At 55.0% G+C, this 7,500-nt stretch overlaps 3 non-coding genes across 3 annotated transcripts in view; all 3 read right to left on the bottom strand.

Moving 5' to 3' along the window:
- The window catches only part of LOC126322262 (large subunit ribosomal RNA), a 4,222-nt gene extending 2,796 nt beyond the window's left edge, over positions 1-1,426 (bottom strand). Inside the window, exon 1 of the ribosomal RNA XR_007558889.1 lies at positions 1-1,426. This exon is cut by the window's left edge and continues 2,796 nt beyond it. This is a non-coding gene — a ribosomal RNA (large subunit ribosomal RNA).
- A 188-nt stretch (positions 1,427-1,614) lies between these two features.
- On the bottom strand, positions 1,615-1,769 carry LOC126322263 (5.8S ribosomal RNA). Its single transcript, XR_007558890.1, has one exon. It is a non-coding gene; the product is annotated as a 5.8S ribosomal RNA (ribosomal RNA).
- A 365-nt stretch (positions 1,770-2,134) lies between these two features.
- On the bottom strand, positions 2,135-4,027 carry LOC126322247 (small subunit ribosomal RNA). The gene has a single exon (XR_007558875.1). It is a non-coding gene; the product is annotated as a small subunit ribosomal RNA (ribosomal RNA).
- Between the last annotated feature and the right edge of the window lie 3,473 nt (positions 4,028-7,500).

The following is a 7,500-nucleotide window of genomic DNA, read 5'->3' as shown; positions in this document are numbered from 1 at the left end:
CGCGGCTTCAGCATATCAAGCAAGCCGGAGATCTCACCCATTTAAAGTTTGAGAATAGGTTGAGGTCGTTTCGGCCCCAAGGCCTCTAATCATTCGCTTTACCGGATGAGACTCGTACGAGCACCAGCTATCCTGAGGGAAACTTCGGAGGGAACCAGCTACTAGATGGTTCGATTAGTCTTTCGCCCCTATACCCAGCTCCGACGATCGATTTGCACGTCAGAATCGCTACGGACCTCCATCAGGGTTTCCCCTGACTTCGTCCTGGCCAGGCATAGTTCACCATCTTTCGGGTCCCAACGTGTACGCTCTAGGTGCGCCTCACCTCGCAATGAGGACGAGACGCCCCGGGAGTGCGGAGGCCGCCGCCCCGTGAAGGGCGGGGAAGCCCCATCCTCCCTCGGCCCGCGCAAGGCGAGACCTTCACTTTCATTACGCCTTTAGGTTTCGTACAGCCCAATGACTCGCGCACATGTTAGACTCCTTGGTCCGTGTTTCAAGACGGGTCGTGAAATTGTCCAAAGCTGAAGCGCCGCTGACGGGAGCGATTATTCCGCCCGAGAGCATCCCGAGCCAACAGCGGCGCGGGTCCGGGGCCGGGCCAGGTAGGTCCGTCATCCGGGAAGAACCGCGCGCGCTTGCCGGGAGCCCGAGCGCCCAAAGGGGCGAATCGACTCCTCCAGATATACCGCCGAGCAGCCAGCCAGGACACCGGGGCTCTGCCCAACAGACGCGAACCGAGGCCCGCGGAAGGACAGGCTGCGCACCCGGGCCGTAGGCCGGCACCCAGCGGGTCGCGACGTCCTACTAGGGGAGAAGTGCGGCCCACCGCACACCGGAACGGCCCCACCCCGCGGCGAGTGGAAAGGCAACCGGACACGACCCCGCCGCGGATTGCTCCGCGCGGGCGGCCGGCCCCATCTGCCGAGGGCGGGGGCCAGTGGCCGGATGGGCGTGAATCTCACCCGTTCGACCTTTCGGACTTCTCACGTTTACCCCAGAACGGTTTCACGTACTTTTGAACTCTCTCTTCAAAGTTCTTTTCAACTTTCCCTCACGGTACTTGTTCGCTATCGGTCTCGTGGTCATATTTAGTCTCAGATGGAGTTTACCACCCACTTGGAGCTGCACTCTCAAGCAACCCGACTCGAAGGAGAGGTCCCGCCGACGCTCGCACCGGCCGCTACGGGCCTGGCACCCTCTACGGGCCGTGGCCTCATTCAAGTTGGACTTGGGCTCGGCGCGAGGCGTCGGGGTAGTGGACCCTCCCAAACACCACATGCCACGACAGGCGGCAGCCTGCGGGGTTCGGTGCTGGACTCTTCCCTGTTCGCTCGCCGCTACTGGGGGAATCCTTGTTAGTTTCTTTTCCTCCGCTTAGTAATATGCTTAAATTCAGCGGGTAGTCTCGCCTGCTCTGAGGTCGTTGTACGAGGTGTCGCACGCCACACCGCCAGCCGGCTGTGCACGCTACCGAGAAAGTACCGGTATGCGAACCGCCAGGCGACGGGCGCGCATCGCACGTTTAAGGAGACGCGGCCGGCCACACAGGCGACCACGACACTCCCACGTCTCCGAAGCGGGACAAACGCCGCGCGCTTCAGTATACGTAGCCGACCCTCAGCCAGACGTGGCCCGGGAACGGAATCCATGGACCGCAATGTGCGTTCGAAACGTCGATGTTCATGTGTCCTGCAGTTCACATGTCGACGCGCAATTTGCTGCGTTCTTCATCGACCCACGAGCCGAGTGATCCACCGTCCTGGGTGATCTTTTCCTTTTCAGTCTCCCACTGTCTCTTTCAAGACAGTAGCATTTGCGGGACTGAGGCGTCTGACGGCCCCTGTTCCACTATTTTTTTTGTGTCCAACGGCCTCACAGCCGATGGGCGTCGTACGGCTCCACACCGGAGCGGACAGGCACTCGGGCGAACGTCATTCAAAACCGGCGCCAGGCGCCAGGTACCGCAGGCCAGCCGCTCCAGAGCTTCAGCGCTCGTACCACACAACAACAACAACACTTCCGCTAGTTTTGAGAGGCACGCGTGGTTCCGCACGCGGCGCACGGCCACTGCCGTACAGGTAGCGTGTTGCGCGACACGACACGCACATCGAAAGACATGCAGTCTAGTCGGTAATGATCCTTCCGCAGGTTCACCTACGGAAACCTTGTTACGACTTTTACTTCCTCTAAATGATCAAGTTTGGTCATCTTTCCGGTAGCATCGGCAACGACAGAGTCGATGCCGCGTACCAGTCCGAAGACCTCACTAAATCATTCAATCGGTAGTAGCGACGGGCGGTGTGTACAAAGGGCAGGGACGTAATCAACGCGAGCTTATGACTCGCGCTTACTGGGAATTCCTCGTTCATGGGGAACAATTGCAAGCCCCAATCCCTAGCACGAAGGAGGTTCAGCGGGTTACCCCGACCTTTCGGCCTAGGAAGACACGCTGATTCCTTCAGTGTAGCGCGCGTGCGGCCCAGAACATCTAAGGGCATCACAGACCTGTTATTGCTCAATCTCGTGCGGCTAGAAGCCGCCTGTCCCTCTAAGAAGAAAAGTAATCGCTGACAGCACGAAGGATGTCACGCGACTAGTTAGCAGGCTAGAGTCTCGTTCGTTATCGGAATTAACCAGACAAATCGCTCCACCAACTAAGAACGGCCATGCACCACCACCCACCGAATCAAGAAAGAGCTATCAATCTGTCAATCCTTCCGGTGTCCGGGCCTGGTGAGGTTTCCCGTGTTGAGTCAAATTAAGCCGCAGGCTCCACTCCTGGTGGTGCCCTTCCGTCAATTCCTTTAAGTTTCAGCTTTGCAACCATACTTCCCCCGGAACCCAAAAGCTTTGGTTTCCCGGAGGCTGCCCGCCGAGTCATCGGAGGAACTGCGGCGGATCGCTGGCTGGCATCGTTTATGGTTAGAACTAGGGCGGTATCTGATCGCCTTCGAACCTCTAACTTTCGTTCTTGATTAATGAAAACATACTTGGCAAATGCTTTCGCTTCTGTTCGTCTTGCGACGATCCAAGAATTTCACCTCTAACGTCGCAATACGAATGCCCCCGCCTGTCCCTATTAATCATTACCTCGGGTTCCGAAAACCAACAAAATAGAACCGAGGTCCTATTCCATTATTCCATGCACACAGTATTCAGGCGGGCTTGCCTGCTTTAAGCACTCTAATTTGTTCAAAGTAAACGTGCCGGCCCACCGAGACACTCAACAAAGAGCACCCTGGTAGGATTTAAACGGGGTCCGCCTCGGGACGCGAAAGCACCCCTTCGGCTCGCCCCACCGGCAGGACGTCCCACGATACATGCCAGTTAAACACCGACGGGCGGTGAACCAACAGCGTGGGACACAAATCCAACTACGAGCTTTTTAACCGCAACAACTTTAATATACGCTATTGGAGCTGGAATTACCGCGGCTGCTGGCACCAGACTTGCCCTCCAATAGATACTCGTTAAAGGATTTAAAGTGTACTCATTCCGATTACGGGGCCTCGGATGAGTCCCGTATCGTTATTTTTCGTCACTACCTCCCCGTGCCGGGAGTGGGTAATTTGCGCGCCTGCTGCCTTCCTTGGATGTGGTAGCCGTTTCTCAGGCTCCCTCTCCGGAATCGAACCCTGATTCCCCGTTACCCGTTACAACCATGGTAGGCGCAGAACCTACCATCGACAGTTGATAAGGCAGACATTTGAAAGATGCGTCGCCGGTACGAGGACCGTGCGATCAGCCCAAAGTTATTCAGAGTCACCAAGGCAAACGGACCAGACAAGCCAATCCGATTGGTTTTGATCTAATAAAAGCGTCCCTTCCATCTCTGGTCGGGACTCTGTTTGCATGTATTAGCTCTAGAATTACCACAGTTATCCAAGTAACGTGGGTACGATCTAAGGAACCATAACTGATTTAATGAGCCATTCGCGGTTTCACCTTAATGCGGCTTGTACTGAGACATGCATGGCTTAATCTTTGAGACAAGCATATGACTACTGGCAGGATCAACCAGGGAGCTGCGTCAACTAGAGCTGAGCAGCCGGCCGCCCGGGAGTGTGTCCCGGGGGCCCGCGCGAACACGCAAGCGTCCGCTCAATTATTCTGCAAACAGGAGGAGGCCGAGCTCCCCTGCACGATACACCTCGAAACCCTCTCAGGTCCCGGCGGCGCGCAGCGCCGTCCTAGGTACTTGGTCGGTTTCGAGAGAGGCGCAATCGCCCGGAGTTAGGCGAGTAGACGGTTTTAGTGCGAACACCCTTGCTCCCAACTGAGCTTGCCGCTGCCGACAGAGGCCCGGGAGCGTGCTGTCGTGGCATTGCCGGCGGGAGACAACACGCGCCACCTATGGTGACCGGCAGCTCCAACGCCAGCGCCACACAAGGGCAAAAGCCCCACTTGGGTGCAGAAGCGAACTCTCCCAGCACAGCGCACGCGCCAACACGTCCGCACAACTGCGATACAAACCACCTGCGAGAACCGCTGGGGCGACCGAGCAGCAGACGGCGTCGCGGCGCCGAGTGCCAGGCGGCGGCGCATCCTCAACGCACACAGTCCTCAATCAGACCAGCACACTGCAGATGTCCACCGCGCTTCGCACCGGGCTCGGCTGAACCAACTTTGGCCGCCAGGCGCCGCGTGCAGGGTGCGCCGCAGCGTAGCTGCGCCGCCTGCCCGGGCCCGTCGGCTGGCGCTCCTGCCACTCGGCGCCCCCCCACCAGCCGGCTGTTGCGCGTGCGCCCACGCAGCGCGCGGCCAACACGCCGGGCGGCCCCCCTTCACCGGCCGGGAACAGTCCCACCAAGCCACCGCCGCGTATCGCTTCATACCCACATGGGCCTAGTCACGTGTGTGGATGTGGCGGGTACCGCTGAAACAACCGGTTAATAGCTGTACCGATCGTCGCCATCACAGATTCACCTCCAGCGTGAACAACCGCTCAACAACGGATTTCCAGTTCATTTGCGTATCTTGGGCAGTAAACGTAGATGTCCACCTACATTTGCGAATTCAACAATTCTTGCATGCCAGGATGTCATGTGTCACGACACGCTACATCAGACCACATACACACTGCGACATGTGCAGAAGAGAACACGTGGAAGGTGGCCCGCGCAAGTATGCGATGTCCCTTCCGCGATCCACTGTCAACCGGCATCTGCGGCATGTCCCAGATATGGAACGCGGTCCACCAGGGTAGCACTTTGTGTGAGGCAATACGACAAAGTCGGAATACACGCGTCACTACATCAGACGGCTCACGCTGACCTGACCTGACCTGACCTGACCTGACTCACCGCACCACCACCCCCCAGCGACCCAGGGTGACATACAATGCGTTCGTACGTTCCTCCCACACGCCTCTACGGCGTACCACAGTGCAACCTAGCTGTTATTGGGAGACGAGACAAGTAGCATCGAGCACAACATATGGAAATTGAGATTCGACACCGTTGGGCACAGCCAGCGTACAGTCACACGTATCACACTACTTCACTCTGTACGTAACTACCGATGATCGGTACAGCGTGTGGGTTACGCGTACGACATCAGCGGACAATGGACACAGACCATACCACGACGTACACTGAGGGCGTCGACATCTGAATGCAACTGAACAGCTGCGAGGCTCATTTAACACTCACACGCCAGACCGACCAGCTTGAGAGGACAGAGACACAAAGAGGGGGACAGAGGGGGGGGGGGGGCCGATATAGTCCCTATTGCAGTACAATTGACAGTGGATAGCGGGAATATGTGGAAAGTAAGCAACACTCGCAAGACATCTACATGAGGATAACAACGACACCAGAGATTCCGAGCAGTGAACTATGTTAGGCAAAGGGACAACGTGGGTTAGGTTAAGGGGACAACGTGGGTTAGGTTAAGGGACAACGTGGGGTTAGGTTAAGGGACAACGTGGGTTAGGTTAAGGGACAACGTGGGTTAGGTTAAGGGACAACGTGGGTTAGGTTAAGGGACAACGTGGGTTAGGTTAAGGGACAACGTGGGTTAGGTTAAGGGACAACGTGGGTTAGGTTAAGGGACAACGTGGGTTAGGTTAAGGGACAACGTGGGTTAGGTTAAGGGACAACGTGGGTTAGGTTAAGGGACAACGTGGGTTAGGTTAAGGGACAACTTGAGTTAGGTTAAGGGACAACTTGAGTTAGGTTAAGGGACAACTTGAGTTAGGTTAAGGGACAACTTGAGTTAGGTTAAGGGACAACTTGAGTTAGGTTAAGGGACAACTTGAGTTAGGTTAAGGGACAACTTGAGTTAGGTTAAGGGACAACTTGAGTTAGGTTAAGGGACAACTTGAGTTAGGTTAAGGGACAACTTGAGTTAGGTTAAGGGACAACTTGAGTTAGGTTAAGGGACAACTTGAGTTAGGTTAAGGGACAACTTGAGTTAGGTTAAGGGACAACTTGAGTTAGGTTAAGGGACAACTTGAGTTAGGTTAAGGGACAACTTGAGTTAGGTTAAGGGACAACTTGAGTTAGGTTAAGGGGACAACTTGAGTTAGGTTAAGGGACAACTTGAGTTAGGTTAAGGGACAAATTGAGTTAGGTTAAGGGACAAATTGAGTTAGGTTAAGCGATAATCTGGTACAGCCACAGTTAGGTTAAGCGATGATCTGGTACAGCCACAGTTAGGTTAAGCGATGATCTGGTACAGCCACAGTTAGGTTAAGCGATAATCTGGTACAGCCACAGTTAGGTTAAGCGATAATCTGGTACAGCCACAGTTAGGTTAAGCGATAATCTGGTACAGCCACAGTTAGGTTAAGCGATAATCTGGTACAGCCACAGTTAGGTTAAGCGATAATCTGGTACAGCCACAGTTAGGTTAAGCGATAATCTGGTACAGCCACAGTTAGGTTAAGCGATAATCTGGTACAGCCACAGTTAGGTTAAGCGATAATCTGGTACAGCCACAGTTAGGTTAAGCGATAATCTGGTACAGCCACAGTTAGGTTAAGCAATAAAGTTGGTTAAATTTGGTATTGTGGGAAAGGGGGAAGAGAGAGAGAGGGGGGGGGGGGTGGATAGTGGTGGCAGTAACGCGGATGCCTGAGTCACCGTCAGATACGTCACGTCGGTTCGATGCTTGTAGCAAGAGGCTGGCGGGTCTGTGTCTCTCACTTCTGCAATTTTTCATGTGGTATAACACGAGGGCGGGGGGTGATATTTGGTGCCCCTCTGTGTAGGATGTGTGTTGGTTTATCTGAGCAATGGTAGTTGTCGGAGGAGTGGGGTATTGTGCTTTTATAGGTGGACCTACTGCTCTGGTTATCATAGTGTCGACGGTGCAATGTCGCAGAGAGGATGCACTCGACATTGTCGCATTCCAGATGTTTACGTATTGTGTGTCTCCGTTGCAGGCCGAGAGTGGTGCATGTTCGAGTGTCTGGCTGACGTGCGATTCACGTTGTGTGCCCAGTCTTACAGCACGTATAGGGACATTCGCATAAATCATCTATATGTGGCCTTG

This window comes from Schistocerca gregaria, unplaced genomic scaffold, assembly GCF_023897955.1.
Source record: "Schistocerca gregaria isolate iqSchGreg1 unplaced genomic scaffold, iqSchGreg1.2 ptg000804l, whole genome shotgun sequence".
In the NCBI taxonomy this organism is placed as follows: domain Eukaryota; kingdom Metazoa; phylum Arthropoda; class Insecta; order Orthoptera; family Acrididae; genus Schistocerca; species Schistocerca gregaria.
The sequence above is the reverse complement of the archived record's forward strand: the minus strand, read 5'-3'. Positions and strand labels throughout refer to the sequence as shown.